Here is a 16,474-nt window from a genome sequence, read left to right as displayed (position 1 = left end):
CCTTATTGACACCTCAATTTTAAGGCTTCAGAACTGTGAAATAAGAAATTTGATTCAAGTGATTGGAATGGTGATAATTTGTTACAGCACCAAGAATAAATGGATACACACATCCCTGAGCTGAAGATTTTCGGTTTGTCCTTGCCGATTATTCTCCACCATTCTTTGTGCTGCTCTGTGCCCCGAGGCTGACCTGCGTGCTCTGCCTCAGCGAGATCTCTTAACTTCTGCTGTGGCTGGGCTTGGCCAATGGGAGATACCCCCAGGAAGCTGGAGGGCAGAAGGAATGTGAAGTTGGGCTATTTATCTCCCTTCCTGCCACCCTATCGGGTCTCTGTGGGCTGGTTGCACCCCTCTCTGCTAAAGACCACAGCTCCTGTTACATGGCCCTACCATGTGTCTGCCTACTCCAGATTCCAATAACTGCCTTATTCTCTTGCGCCTTTACGCTGGGGTGGTAGTTGCTAACAGTTCCCTGCACGTGGCTGCACCATTCTGTACTATCTTCCCTATACCCTGGCCTCATCTTGTAAACACTCCTTAAATTTCCTGGTTCAGAGGCTGTGTCTTTCCCCACAGGAGGCTGACTAAAATAGGCCTTATTATCTTCCGCTCTGCCTCAGGGCCTTGGTACATGCTTCTGTCTTTACCAGGAAAGCCTTTCTTCCTATCTGTGACCTCTTCCTGGATTAATCTTCAGAGTCTTAAACAGCACTTTCCTTAGACAAAGTCAGATATTACACCATCACCTAACACTATATATCTATAGTTCTTATCACTTACAGTTGCTTATGAGTTTTTTTGATTACTGTTTCTCTTTCCTTCTGGAGTCACATTATCCTATATGGTGGCTGCTAGCTACATGTGATTATGGAGCATTAGGAAGTGGCTAGCTTCACTGACTAGTCGAATTTTAATGATTAACTTTGATTAAATTTTTGGATGGTAAAGAATCTGCCTGCAATGAAGGAGACCCCCAATTTGATCCACAAGTATGGGAGATCCCCTGGAGAAGACAATGGCAACCCATTCCAGTATCCTTGCCTAGAGAATTTCATGGACAGACCATAGGGTTGCAAATAGCTGGACACGACTGAGCTACTAACACTTTGATTAATTTAAATTTAAGAACTATTAATAAAGTTAATTAATCAGAGAGCTTTTAAGAATATTTATAAAATCTTAAGTCATGGAAACCTACTTTATCAATGAACATTTATGAAACATAAATACAGGTACAATTTTTCCTGACAAAAATTTAGTGTCTGAATAGAGATGGGCCATAAAAAAAAAAGAACAACACTAGATTTCAAAGACTTAGTACAAAACAATGTAAAATATATAATTAATAATTTTAAATATTGATTACATATTGAAATGGTAATATTGGGATCTGTTGAATCAAATTAAATATATTATCAGAATCAGTGTCACTTGTCTCTTATTACCTTTTCTAAACATGGCAACTAAAAAATTTGGAATTCCATATGCGAGTCACATTGCTATTTCTCTTGGTAAGTGCTTTTCCAGACTAGAGAGAGCATAAAGTTCAAGAGGGCAGTTTTCTCACCCTTGTTTCTCTTTGCCTACTGCCTGATGGTTCTTAGATGATGCTCCTCAAATATTTAATGCATAAGTGAACAAATGGAAATGTGTTCTCAGGCTAACAGTGCAGAGTAGCCTTAGGGAGCATCTTACCTTGAGTAGCAACAGATTTCTGGTCTGCATCCCTATGTAGCTTAAGAGTCAAAGTTTTAGGGACAACGCTGGTAAGACCTATACATGTTTTTGTCTTCTGGGAGTTAAGATCCTACAGCTTGATAAGGATAGCTGTTGCAAAATAGACCTTATCTAGTGATGAGATGGTGTGTGTATTAGTAGCAGTGGAACAAACTTTGCTGCCCTTGACAGGAAGCCAAGTTTTAAGGTGGTTTTGAGAGAGATGAGAGTGAGCTGTACTGAAGTCTCCTGGCACTCATATTCAAAAATAAACCAGGGACTTCCCTGGTGGTCCAGTGGTTAAGAATCTGCCTGCCAGTGCCGGGAACATAGGTTCGATCCCTGGTCCAGGAAGATCCCATGTGCTTATGGAGCAACTAAGCCCATGCACTTCAACTATGGAAATCCATGCTCTGGAGCCTGGCCTCTGCAACAGGAGAAATCACGAAAATAAGCCTGAGCACTGCAACTAGAGAGTAGCCCCTGGTTGCCACATCTTTGTTGCCTATGCATGGCAGCATAAATAAATAAATTAATTAATTTAAAAAAGAATAAATCAGGGCTGCTCCCTGCGAGCCATGCTCCCTTTCCCACAGTGGCTGTGTTTCCTTTTTTTTTCCTTTTAGGCTCTGGTTTCTCCCAGCCTAATCTCATAGGGTATCTTACCAAGAGCCTGCTTCCAACCAGGGCTGCTTATTTTGTGGACAGTAGACTTTTACTTCTCTGAATGGACTCTTCAAAAGGAGATGTGGCAACTTGCTGGGGTGAGAAATAGGCCATTTGATTTTTGTTGGAAAGACATCAATCATATTAATCAGACCTCTGCACTGTGGGTCACACATCTCCATCTTTTCAGCCCCAAGCACCTCTTTTCAACTGGAAAAATGTCACCCTGCCAGGCAAGCTGGTCTCTGATGTTGAGTCCTTTTATCTTTGAGAAGGTAGACACAGGCAAGATAGCAACTTCATGTCTTTATGATTAAGGTCCCTTGAATGTTCACTCTGCCTGTCTGCCTGTCAGAATAAAGTTCTGAGTCATAGGGGGGTTTGAAAGGGGACTTCCCTTGCTGGTCCAGCCCTGCTGCTCTGCCATCTCCCTGCATTTTTCACAGATCTCACACAAGCTGAATTCAGCAGCTTATTTTCATTCATTCCGTCTTTACGCTTCCTTCAGAGCAATGACCTACTTAAGTTAAAGGGAAATACAAACCTCCAAGGAGATTTGCTGACAGCTGTTTTCCTGGGTAGAATTAGGTTGGACATGTGTCTGAGAGAAGCTTATGAACTCTAAGAATCATCTTGGCTGAGGATGGAAGTGGAAAAGAAGGAATTAAAGGTTTTAAAGAAAAATGTTAGACACAAGTATTCCTGGGGAGGTGATGGGAGACTGGGGGAGGTGATGGGAGACTGGTGAAGGCAGGGAGGGTTGGGTAAGAGTTTCTCAAGGACAGGTCTCAGCTGGAGTTTCCACGTTCTCTTTAGTTCCCTCTCTCAGTTTCTTGCTCAGAAGCTCTATCTACTCCTCAGGTCATAGAGCTTCAGTGTCCAGACAGCAGATAGAGCCAAGTCAGCATTAGAAATAAAACACACTTTTGGAAGGCAGTAAATCATAGGGCAGTTTGGAAGGTAATTTAAAGACAAAAGATCACAGTGGAAACAGCTTTGGATCGAGAGTGGGAATACTTAAATTTTTACCATGAATTTGCCAGGGACTGGCTGTGTGTGTTAAACAAGTCATTTTGACTCTAAGCCTCACTTTTCTCATCTGTAAAATCTGTGGTTCAGACTAGATCATGATTAAGATGCCTTCAGTTATTAAATTCCTTGAAGCATATAAAATGATTTACCTACTGGCTCACGTAGCTGATAATCACTTTCACTTAGTAAAGTTGTTAAAAAGTAGACTGACTTATGTTTTATCCTTTTTCTTTCTTTCGATGGAGGTAGTTGAAGGATGGCCAAAAGATCAAAGATCCACATAAGCCCCAAACTGGACAACGGGCTCTGGTTCATGGATGGCTGATAGGGTGTGGACTTATGGTGCCCACTGCTATGAGTCTTCAGCCTTATCATCCCAAGCATCCGGTCCCGTGAGGTGATCCTTTTCTCATCTGTTTGGTGCATGGCAGAACCAACCAACAGCCCAGAATCTCCTGGCTGAAACCTACGGTGCAGTTTGCATGTTGTTTTCATTCAACTGTTAACCGCATGAGTAGAGTAATCTCCGTATAATATTTGATGTTAAATTCCACACCAAACCATCTGGTGTATATTAGATCAGCTGGCAAAACTGGTTATAGAAGATCAAAGTAGTCTTAGGTCAGTTTATAAGCTTAAAATTAAGTATTACAGAATTTAGCTTTAAAAGAGACTGGAATCCACCTAATCTAATACTCAAACTTTAGAGGAAAAGTGAAGATGCAATGACTTGCCCAAGGTTACAAGTGAATAGTATAAAATCAGGACTTGATTCTCAAGTCTGTATTCTTTCTACTATAATCTATTGTTTACAAAGGAACCTGAGTATATGTTAAGTGCAATTAATCTTTTGTAAGATGAGTATTTTTAAACACATTTTTGTTAATTTTAAATATGCAGTGCAGGCACTACAAAATTTAAAAGACACAGAGGGTTTACAATGAAAATTCAGTCTCCCATCCATTACCATCTCTAACCACTTAGTCTCTTCCCTCTTTGATCAACCTGGAGTTTATTTTAGTATAAGGCATGCGATGGGGATCTAACTTTATTTTCTTTCAGATTAAGATCCAGTTATCGTAATGCTGATAAGGTATGTTTCCCTTATTTGCGCTTATGTTTTGGAATTTTCATGTTTATTCTTGCCTGTTTTTTTTTCTTATATATGAACTTGAGAATCAGCTTGCACACTAAAAAAAAATACTGCTTTTTAAAAAATGGGATCCTATTAAATTTATAGATTGATTGCAGGGAGATTTGATAGTGTTATAAAGTCTGCTGTAGAGCTTCAAGACATATTTTCCTCTCTGATAAAAAGAAACGTGATAAAAGATACTTTTCTTTCTGCCTTTTGAGGTGGTTCTGTGAGGGTGTGGTGGTCACACTTCTAAATATCACACGTTACCTCACAGTTTATACTCAAATAGGTTCCAGTTATACTGGCCTCCTTGCTATTTCTTCAACTCAGCTAGCATGTTCTCTCTGCATAGAACATGTCCTTAGTTCAGATATCTGCATGGCTCACTCACCTCCCTCGGGTGTTTGTGCAAACACCAACACCTCACTGAGCCTACCCCTTGACTACTCCATTTAAAATCACTGTTGCCTACATCCCCAGCTCTTCCAACTTTCCATTCCACTTATCACCCTCTAATATCCTAGGTAATTTTTGTGTATGCTCAGTTGATCAGTTGTGTCTGATTCTTTGCAACCCCATGGATTGTAGCCCACCGGGCTTCTCTGTCCATGGAGTTTTCTAGGCAAGAATTCTGGAGTGGGTTGCCATATCCCTTTTCCAGGGGATCTTCCTGACCCAAGGACTGATCCCAAGTCTCCTGCGTCTCCTGCATTGGCAAGTGGATTCTTTACCACTCTGCCACCTGGAAAGCCCTTAATTTACTTAATCATTATGCTTATTATTTATTGTCTGTCTTCATTACTAAAATGTAAGCCTCAAGAGGGCAGAGATTTTTGCCTGTTATATTCACTGCCATATTCCAAATGCTTAAAACTGTGCTTGGCATATAGCAAGTGTTCAATAAATATTAATAAAAGTAAAGAAAGTATCTATCTAGTAAATGATTTTATTAAGACTAGACATTACATTTTTTTCAGTATGAAAGATTTTTTCAGCATCTATGGAAATAATCATAAGACTCTTTTCTCTTTTCATTCCCAGACTTGGTAAATTATATATTACATTTCGTAATAGTAGACTGTCTTTGCATTCCTGAAATCAGTCCAACTTAGTCTTGGAGACCCAGGGATCGAACCCAAGTCTCCTGCTTGGCAGGTGGATTTTTTACCACTGTGCCGCTATGTTTTGAAGAATAGCTGAGTTAATAAAGACACGCTAAGTGCCCATTTGAATGCAGAGTTCCAAAGAATAGCAAGAAGAGATAAGAAAGCCTTCCTCAGTGATCAATGCAAAGAAATAGAGGAAAACAATAGAATGGGAAAGACTTGAGATCTCTTCAAGAAAATTAGAGATACCAAGGGAACATTTCATGCAAAGATGGGCACAATAAAGGACAAAAATGGTATGGACCTAACAGAAGCAGAAGATATTAAGAAGAGGTGGCAAGAATACGCAGAAGAACTATACAAAAAAGATCTTCATGACCCAGATGACCATGATGGTGTGATCACTCACCTAGAGCCAGACATCATGGAATGTGAAGTCAAGAGGGCCTTAGAAAGCATCACTATGAACAAAGTTAGCAGAGGTGATGGAATTCCAGTTGAGCTATTTCAGATCCTACAAGATGATGCTGTGACAGTGCTGCACTCAATATGCCAGCAAATTTGGAAAACTCAGCAGTGGCCACAGGACTGGAAAAGGTCAGTTTTCATTCCAATCCTAAAGAAAGGCAATCCCAAAGAATGCTCAAACTACTGCATAATTGCACCCATCTCACACGCTAGTAAAGTAATGCTCAAAATCCTCCAAGCCAGGCTTCAACAGGACATGAACTGTGAGCTTCCAGGTGTTCAAGCTGGATTTAGAAAATGCAGAGGAACCAGAGATCAAATTGCCAACATCTGCTGGATCATCGAAAAAACAAGAGAGTTCCAGAAAAACATCTAATTCTGCTTTATTGGCTATGCCAAAACCTTTGACTGTGTGAATCACAAAAAACTATGGAAAATTCTTGAAGAGATGTGAATACCAGACCACCTGACCTGCCTCCAGAGAAATCTGTTTGCAGGTCAAAAAGAAACAGAACTGGACATGGAACAACAGACTGGTTCCAAATCGGGAAAGGAGTACATCAAGGCTGTATATTGTCACCCTGCTTATTTAACTTAAATGCAGAGTACATCATGCGAAATGCCAGGCTAGATGAATCACAAGCTGGAATCAAGATTGCTGGGAGAAATATCAATAACCTCAGATATGCAGATGACACCATCTTTATGGCAGAAAGCGAAGAACTAAAGAACCTCTTGATGAAAGTGAAAGAGGAGAGTGAAAAATTTGGCTTAAAGCTCAACATTGAGAAAACTAAGATCATGGCTTCTGTTCCCATCACTTCATGGCACATAGATGGAGAAACAGCGGAAACAGTGTCAGACTTTATTTTCTTGGGCTCCAAAATCACTGCAGATGGTGACTGCAGCCATGAAATTAAAAGGTGCTTGCTCTTTGGAAGAAAAGCTATGACAAACCTAGATAGCATATTAAAAAACAGAGACATTACTTTGCTAACAAAGATCTGTCTAGTCAAAGTTATGGTTTTTGCAGTAGTCATGTGTGGATGTGAGAGTTGGACTATAAAGAAAGCTGAGCGCCAAAGAATTGATGCTTTTGAATTGCAGTGTTGGAGAAGACTCTTGAGAGTCCCTTGGACTGCAAGGAGATCCAACCGGTCAATCCTAAAGGAAATCAGTCTTGAATATTCATTGGAAAGACTAACGCTGAAACTGAAGCTCCAATACTTTGACCACCTGATGCGAAGAAATGACTCGGAAAAAACCCTGATGCTGGGAAAGATTGAAGGCAGGAGGTAAAGGGGATGACAGAGGATGAGATGGTTGGATGGCATCACTGACTCAATGGACTTGAGTTTGAGCAAGCTCTGGGTGATGGTGAAGGACAGGTAAGCCTGGTGTGCTGCTGTCCGTGCAAAGAATCGGACACGTCTGAGTAACTAAACAGCAGCAACAGCAGCAACATGTCACTATCTTTACTATGACTTTATACCACATATTCTGTGCCTGGCTTTGTAGAAACAATGATAAGTATCACACCAATGATAAGTATTATTCCTTAAGTTATTGATGGTCTATTTGGAGCATCAGAGAAACAAATATACAGTTCTATCTGTGTGCTAGGAATGTGGATGGAGGTGTGCATGGGGCCACAGGCAGTTCAGGGGAGCACAGTGTTGGTTCTGAGAAGCCTGAGTGATCGGGACCAGGAAAATCCATGGATCCCCCATGAAGGCAGAGGGAATGACTCTTGGGGAGGCGGGAAGCTGAGACACTGTGTATTCGAGAACTGTTTGCCCGAAGTGAAGGATGTGAGGATGAGCTGATGTGAGATGAGGGAGATAAGGCTGGGTCTGGATGTTGGAGGCCTTTGTTGGCCAGAATAAGAGTTGATCTGAAAAAAAAAAAAAAAAGAGTTGATCTGATCTGTACTTTCTTAAAGTTAAGAACCCCATTTCCCCAAGATTTAAAGCTTTTTGAGGTATTCTAGAAGGGGAAGCCACATAGCAAAACCAACACATACATGCATGAATGAGTGAGTAAACAAATGCCTTAAGAATCTTACTTTAATGGGAGAATGATGAATTGACCTGAATTTCCTGTAGAGTGGTGGCTCTCAGCTGGATGATTCTGCCCTTCCTGGGGACATTTCTCAGTGTCAGGAGACATGCTTGGTTGTTGCAATCAGGGTGGGAAGTGCTACTGGCACATTGCGAGTGGAAGCCAGGGATATTGCTAAAAGTTCAAGGACATACACAGGACAGTCCCCAATGATACAAAACCATCAGGTCCAAAGTGTCAATAATGCTGAAACTGAGAAACCTTGCTTAAAACCTGAGAAATAAGGCTAGAGGAGAAGGAGGTTCTGAGCACCTTCATGCATATCTTTAATAACATGACAAGTATTTTGGAACTCATTGCACAGGCCATTAGGAAGCTAATGAAGGTTTTTTAGTAGAGAGCTATGGTGAAGGTTGTGTTCTGGAGGATTAATGTCTGTGTGGAGGGAACTGAAGAATTTCAGGACATGGCACAGCCAAATAGGCCACTTTGGTGTATTGATTATTTTGAGCTAAAGGTACTTGAAAAACGTCAAATGAAGGGAGACGTTTGCTCTGAACTCCTCTTATCTACCTCAAGACAGATCTTCCAAGAGGAACTCAATAGTGATAGATCCCCTGTGGGGAGTTTTGTCCTCCAGGGAGGACTGAGTCGTTGCAAGAGAGGAAATTAGAAGTTGACACCACATCTAGACAAACTTTATCACAAACTAGCATACTTCCCATCAAACTTAATAGCAAATAGAAGGGGAAGAAGTAGAAACAGTGAGAGATTTCCTTTTCTTTGGCTCTAAAATCACTGTGGACAGTGACTGCAGCCGTGAAATTAAAAGACACCTGCTCCTTGGAAGAACAGCTATGACAAACTTAGACAGCATACTAAAAAGCAGAGACATTATTTGCCAACAAAGGTCTGTCTAGTCAAAGCTATGGTCTTTCCAGTAGTCTTGTACAGATATGAGCACTGGACCATAAAGAAGGCTGAGCACCGAAGAATTGATGCTTTTGAGTTGCAGTGCTGGTGGAGACTATTGAGAGCCCCTTGGACTGCAAGGAGAGCAGACCAGTCAATCCTAAAGGAAATTAACCTTGAATATTCATTGGAAGGACTGATGCTGAAGCTGAAGCTCCATTACTTTGACCATTTGATGTGAAGAGCCAACTCATTGGAAAAGACCCTGATGCTGGGAAGGATGGAGGGCAGGAGGAGAAGGGGGTGGCAGAGGATGAGATGGTTGGATGGCATCATTGACTCAAAGGACATGAGTTTGAGCCAACTCTGGGAGATAGTAAAGGATAGAGAAGCCTGGTGTGCTGCAGTCCATGGGGTCACAAAGAATTGGACATGGCTTAGCAACTGAACAAAGACAATGATTATACCTCTCATCTGTTCTTTGAAAGGCCCATTTATCTTCCTTAAACATCATTTACTCTCCTTTAAATTGCCTGCATTCTCCCTCCCCTTTTGCTCTTAAGATGATATAAAGCTCTTGAATCTCACTGATTCTTTAAATATTCACTCTCCCCCTCCCCATGATGTCCTCATGCACATAATATTAAGAATTAATATATTTGTATCTTTTTCTCCTGTTAGTCTGCCTGTTGTCAGTTTGTTTAGTAGATTCCCCTAATGAAACTAGCAGGATCGAGGGAAAGTCTTTCCTCCCATACAGGAAGGACACCAGAGCGTAGGAGGGATCGGAGGCAGAGAATTGTGTAGGAGGTTATTGTGATGGTTAAGACTCTAATGGTAAACCCAAGTACTTGGGAGAAAATGGAGAGGAAAATAATGAAAATTGATGGACATTAAAAAAACTTGGAGAGGAAGATACTGTGGGAGAAGAGAATGTGCTTTTTTTTAAAGAAAACATTCATTTTAGGTTAACAGTGCAATTCATGCAGAAATATCTCCTATGCAGACAGTTGTGTCAACTGAAACAAAACAAAACTCCACACCCTAAACCTAAGAATTAGGCTTTAAAAACAAAATTTATTTACTTATTTTTGGCTGCGCTGGGTCTTCATTGCTGTGCTCGGGCTTTCTCTAGTTGTAGCGAGCAGAGATAGTCTCCAGTTGGCGCGCCTGGGCTTCTCACTGCTGTGGCTTCTCTTGTTGCAGGGTACAGGCTCTGGGCTAGTAGTTGGGGTATATGTGCTTAGTTGCCCCGCAGAATATGGGATCTTGCTGGACCGAGGATCGAACTCATGCCCCTTGCTTTGGCAGGCAGATGATTCTCAACCACTGGATGACCAGGGTAGTCCGGGAATTGTGTTTTATTTGGGAGACTTTCTGAAGACTTAAGCCCAGGTGGCCATCTCTCCTGTAGCTCTGAGGGACTGCTCCAAACAGTAAGGGAGAAATCAGGATATATGGGAATTTTTGCAATCAAAACCAGGTAGTTGGAACATTGAAAGATTACTATTAATGAAAGAAAAAGCCAGACATTTCAAGTCAATGACTTTAGCACTTTCTTATGTATGTGAAGATGCAAGCGTCTGGGTTCACTGAGATTATTCCTCTGATAGGCTTCTGAACTATCTGGGCCAGTATTCTGTTTTGTCTGTCCTGAATCTCCTGGGGGATTCACGGTGGTGGGGGAGGGCTGAGGCTACAGTGGCTGAGGGTTTGATGTCAGCAGCCTGTTTCTAGATATGGCAGGTGACATTTTCATCTTCAGATATGTGCTTAGGAAAGAAGGTTATAGGAGTCATCAGGCTAGAAGTGACCAGCAAAATAGCAGCAGGCTAACTCTTTGGGCAGAAAGGGGTGGCAAGAGAAAAACAGTAGACTAAGAACTGAAGGCAATTCATGTCATGATACCTCTTCTCTTACTCTGTTTTATTGTTTCCTTAAAGCCCCCGTTTCTCACCAGTGCTGTAAATAGGAAGAATGGAGACAGGTGCCATTTCCAGCTAGCCTGACTCCGTTGGTATTCAAGATTCCTTAAGTGACTGTTCATTACATTGATTAGCCAGGTGTTTCCTGGCAGGTTGACTCCCATCTGAGGATTTATCACTGAAAATTAGCCTGCTCATCGATGCTTCTAGTTACTTTGGTCCTCCTCCAGGCTAGATGGTAGATTTGTAATCACAAAAGGAGCATGGCCTGGATCCTTTCCTTTCCCATTGTGTGTGCCTACATGCCTGAGGTGTTGGCATTCTGTAGATTATATGTATATTTTTTGCTTTATAAGTCCGGTTACATTGTAGTTTATTTACACTAAGAGAAAAAGGTCATAATGTTTTCATGCAATACATACTTCATTCTTTAGATAACAATTATTGTGACAAATAACAGACATCATTAAGGAATGCTGCACTTGTGATTCATACAAAACATCAACATTTTGGGTTGCACACAATTTAAAGAAATGTCCTGAACACTTTTGGAAATACTGTAATAGCCAATACATAGAGGCATGCTTTAGGTGGCCACAGGAATGCAGTTTAGAAAATAAAGAAAAAAAAATCACACTTGGAACTGCTTCATTTCTTCAAAACCACTGAGCGAGAAAAGTAACATTGAACTTCCAATACTGATTTTACATTATGTCTATACAGTGCCTTGACTTAAATCCAAGAGTAAAAGTAGACTCTCCTCTATTTTTGGTAAACAACTGCATGGTAAACTTAGATGATTTTTTCCCCTGGATTTTACCTGGGAGTGGCCTTTTTAATTTTTTCTTTAAAAGAGAGCAGGTTTGACACTTTTATACTGATGTCATCAATGTCAATATTTCTTGGGATCTCAGGAAGATTCATATTCTTTACAGCTGATATATCACAGACTGGAGCTCCTGCTAAGTCAGCCTCAGATTTCTCTAGCTTATTTTGTGCATCAATTTGTGTAACAATATCATTCATGTTGGTCTCCAATGCCATTCCCCCATCACCATTTCTGCAAGAATATTGTGAACCTTGTCTACATGGAAAATTAAATCCAGTTCACAGACGTTTTCAAAACACTTGTCTAATGTTTCCACAAACACTTGAGTTACATCTAAAATACCAAGTTCACTTTCTGAAGAATCCACACAGAAGACAAAATATAATGTTGCATAATGTCTATAAATCAGACAGATTTGTTGTCAGATCCTCCAATTAATAATCCTCCTTCTAGGAAATTACAAACATTTTCATCTCTCTTAGATACCAAATGGAATGTCTCCCTGATGATTTGCTGTTGTGTATCTTCACTCTGTGATTCTGAGTCAGGGTTGGGCTGGGTTCTCCCCCACCCCTACTCCAGCGCCTCTCTAGAGATGCTCTGTAGATTGTATTTTTAAAAATCTTATTTGGCCATGTCCCATGGCTTGGAGGACCTTAGTTCCCTGACCAGGGATTGAACCCTCCTCTTAGACAGTGAAAGCATGGAGTCTTAACCACTGGACCACCAGGGAATTCTTTTGAATCTTGGTTACTGCTTCCCTGTTGAATCTCCTGTGTCTCACCAGTATATTTCTCTCCCACAGAGCATGTTAACCACAGAATTCTACAGTCTCTGCAAATTGACAACTTGATCTGGGTGGAGAGCAATGCAAGGAAGAAGGAAAGGGTATTAAGGAAAATAAAAAGACAAATGTATTTGGTTAGAAGAAGAGTGAGTGAGTGAATGCTAGTCTCTCAGTCGTGTCTGACTCTATGTAATACCACGGACTGTAGCCTTCCAGGCTCTTCTATCCATGGACTTCTCCAGGCAAGAATACAGGAGTGGGTTGCCATTTCCTTCTTCATAAAAAAAGAGACAAGTGCTCAGGCCTGGTGCACTGGGAAGACCCAGAGGGATCGGGTGGAGAGGGAGTTGGGAGGGGGGACCGGGATGGGGAATACATGTAAATCCATTGCTAATTCATTTCAATGTATGACAAAAACCACTGCAATGATGTAAAGTAATTAGCCTCCAACTAATACAAATAAATGGAGAAAAAAAAAATTAAAAAAAAAAAAGTAAAACGATAGGAAAAAAAAAAAGAGCAAAGCCATTAAAATGACCTTTTAGTCAAGAATTACACAGAACCTTAAGAAGGAAGGAAATCCCACCATTTGTGATAGCATGGATGGCCCTGGAGGATGTTACGCTAAGTGAAATAAGCCAACACAGAAAGACAAATATGTATGATCTCACTTATAGGTGGGACATGAAGTAGTTAAACTCACAGAGGCAGAGAGCAGAGCGGTAACCAGCAGAGGCTAGGTGCAGGGGGGAACAGGGAGGTGATGGTCAAAGGGTACAATGTGTCACTATTTAATGGCTGTTACTTATTTACTCAAAATTTAGTTTTCTTTTTTAAAAAAATTCTTTCTCTGTGAGAAACCAGGCAGCAGTGAACAACTTTCTGTGTAGATCATTTTGCACATAGGTAACAAGTACCACTAGAGAATACATTCCTAAAAACAGAATTGCTGGGACCAAGGGCGTGTACGTTTGTAGTTTTGATAGTGAAACAACCTCCCATAGAGATATACTCAGATTAACCTCCCACAATGTACAGGGTTGTGCTCATGTTTAAACTTATTTTTTTTGTCCTTCTGATAGAGAAATCATAGCTTCTTTTTACTTTTCTTTGTACAACGTGACCAAACATCTTTTCATATGTTCAAGAGACATTTTAAAAATTAGCATTCTTGGATTTCCCTGGTGGTTCAGTGGCTAAGACTCCGAGTTCCCAATGCAGGGGGCTCAGGTTTGATTCCTGGTGGGGGACACAAGTTCCCACAGGCCACAACAAAGAGTTCGCATGCCACAACTAAAAATCCTGCATGCCACAACAAAGATCCTGCTTGCCACAACTAAGGCCTGGTGCAGCCAAATAAATAAATTAATTAAAAAAAATTTTGTAAAAATATTCACATTCTTAATGCTCCCCAGTCTTGTGAATCCTTGGCAAGGTTCAGCTTGTCCATAAGTCAGCTGAGTCAGTAGAATCCTCTCATTGGGCTGGACCCCAGCTTTCCTTCCTCTTGATGATGTTTACTGAACCGACGGGCCACACGTTCCCTCTCCTTGTGGCTCTGAAGGAGCTCCCCCTGCACAGAGGGTATCTTGGCCTCCCCTGGCCTTTCTGCCATCCTCTGCTGATGCAGTCCCTTCTCACTCACTAGCATCACCTGCCTCAGACGGCCGATCTGTGGACACCACAGTCGCAGCCCAGGCCTGGGTTCTGCTGCACTGACCCAACCTTTACCTCTGACTTTCTAGGCTGCCTGTTGTCATCCAGGCCCATCTGGGGTCCATGCTTTCCTAGCCTGACTCTGGTCACCTACCCTCAATGCAGCCGATGCTCGGAATAGCTCCCCGTAGTGATGACCTCTATCCCTTCTTTGGGAATGTGCTATATCTACCCAGCACTGTTGTCTTGGTCAGTTGCTGCTATAACAAAATACCATAGACCAGGTAGCTTATAAATGACCAAAGTTTATTTCCCACAATTCTAGAAGCTGGAAAAATCCAAGATCAGGCACTGACTGATTTGGGGTCTGCCAAGGGCCCATTTCCTGGTTCAGAGATGGTTGTCTTTCTCCTGAGTCCTCACATGGCAGAAAGGGTAAAGGAGCTCTCTGAAGTCTCTTTTCGAGCCCATGAACTATAGTCCGCCAGGCTCCTCTGTCCATGGGATTCTGCAGGCAAGAATACTGGAGTGGGTTGCCGTTCCCTTCTCCAGGGGATCCTCTCAACACAGGGATCAAACCCTGGTCTCCTGCATTGCAGGCAGATTCTTACTGCCTGAGCCACCAGTGCCCCTTATGAAAGCACTAATCCCAATTGTGAGGGCTCCATCCTTATTACCTGTTTTCCTCCAAAGGCTCCACCTCCTAATACCAGCTCATTGGAGATTAAGTTTCAACATATGAATTTTGGCGGTAGACAGGGTGGGGGTGGACACACATATTTAGTCCACAGCAATTGTGCTGTATGTTAAGTGATTTGCAGGAATTCTCTCTTTAAGTGTGTGTGTGTGTGACTCAGTCCTATCTGACTCTTTGCGACCCAAGGACTGTAGCACTCTAGGCTCCTCTGTCCATGAAATTCTCCAGGCAAGAATACTGGAATGAGTTTGCCATTCCCTTCTCCAGAGGATCTTCCTGACCCAGGCATCGAACCCACATTTCCTGCATTACAAGTGGATTCTGTATCCCCTGAGCTACCAGGGAAGCCCCCTTTAAGTCTTTACAAGCACTTTAGTTTAAGGAGGAGGAAACTGAAGCTCAGAGAAGGTACGTAAACTCCTCAAGGGCAAGAGGTGGAGATGGAGGAAGATGGAGGAAGGCATTGGAGGAGTGAGAACTCTGTCTCTCCTTCTTTCTAAAGTGCATGCTGTCCATCGCCCCAGTGGCGGTGCTAACCAGATCTTGACTTCCAGGGTTTGCTCTTGGCTGCTTTCTGGGGCTTGCCACCATGTCTCTCCAGTTCATGGACACCTTTCTCTCTCTGTCTATTTAAAAATGTCTTCCTCTGCAAACTGGCCAGATCTATTTTCAGGGAGATGAGTGGGAGGGGAGAAACCACTGCACGGGCCCCTAGCACAGAGGCTGTAGCCCAGAATGACTGAGGTCTTGAGGTTTACCCTTCAGACTTCCTCTTCCTAAGGCACCTATGCGCTGGGTCAAAGGTTGAGGAGGAAGTGGAGAAGGATGGGGAAGGGTGTCGCATGGTAGAGAACCCATCACTCCATTCTGCACTCACTCCCTCTCCTGCCTGGGCTGGCGGGCCCCTCCTTCCCAGATGCCTCCCTCCCTCACCTGGGATTATTCTCTCAGGAGCCCCTTTGTTCTCCTTGCAATCAATCTGTTGTCTGTCGGGCAACCCAGGGCATCAGATCCATGCATAGGTAGGTCCCTTCTACCATGTGGTCCCAAAGGCCTCCTCACCGTGGTTCTATCAAGTCAGGGGCTGCCCCTAGATCATTACTTAAGGTCTCTGAACCTTGCAGTGCACAAGAGACTCACTCTGTGCTGAACATTCCGCAAGGCCAGCTACACATACAGATACGCCTGGGCCTTAACCATGGTTCCATCAGACCCTCCCTTAACATACTGCCCCTTCCTCTAAGCCCTGTTCTATGGTTTTGCCTGCACAATGGACCAAACAGTCTCTTAAAGTTGAATTAACTTTTGCTTGTATTTCTGTCTTTGGTCTCTTAGTACCACTGTTTCCTTTATTTTTTTTCCATTTCATTTTATTTTTATTTAACTATTGTTGAGTTATAACATTGTGGTGGTTTCAGATGTACAACTTCAGATTCTTTTCCATTGTAGGTTATTACAAGATATTGAATGTAGTTGCT

The 16,474-nt window shown here is 42.1% G+C and overlaps 1 pseudogene; it reads right to left on the bottom strand.

The window, feature by feature from the left end:
- Nucleotides 1-11,790: 11,790 nt before the first annotated feature.
- LOC110149309 (AP-3 complex subunit sigma-1 pseudogene) overlaps nt 11,791-16,474 on the bottom strand; it is an 87,809-nt pseudogene continuing 83,125 nt past the window's right edge.

This window comes from Odocoileus virginianus, chromosome 22 (genome assembly GCF_023699985.2).
Source record: "Odocoileus virginianus isolate 20LAN1187 ecotype Illinois chromosome 22, Ovbor_1.2, whole genome shotgun sequence".
Lineage (NCBI taxonomy): Eukaryota > Metazoa > Chordata > Mammalia > Artiodactyla > Cervidae > Odocoileus > Odocoileus virginianus.
This window is presented reverse-complemented; position numbering and strand designations above follow the sequence as displayed.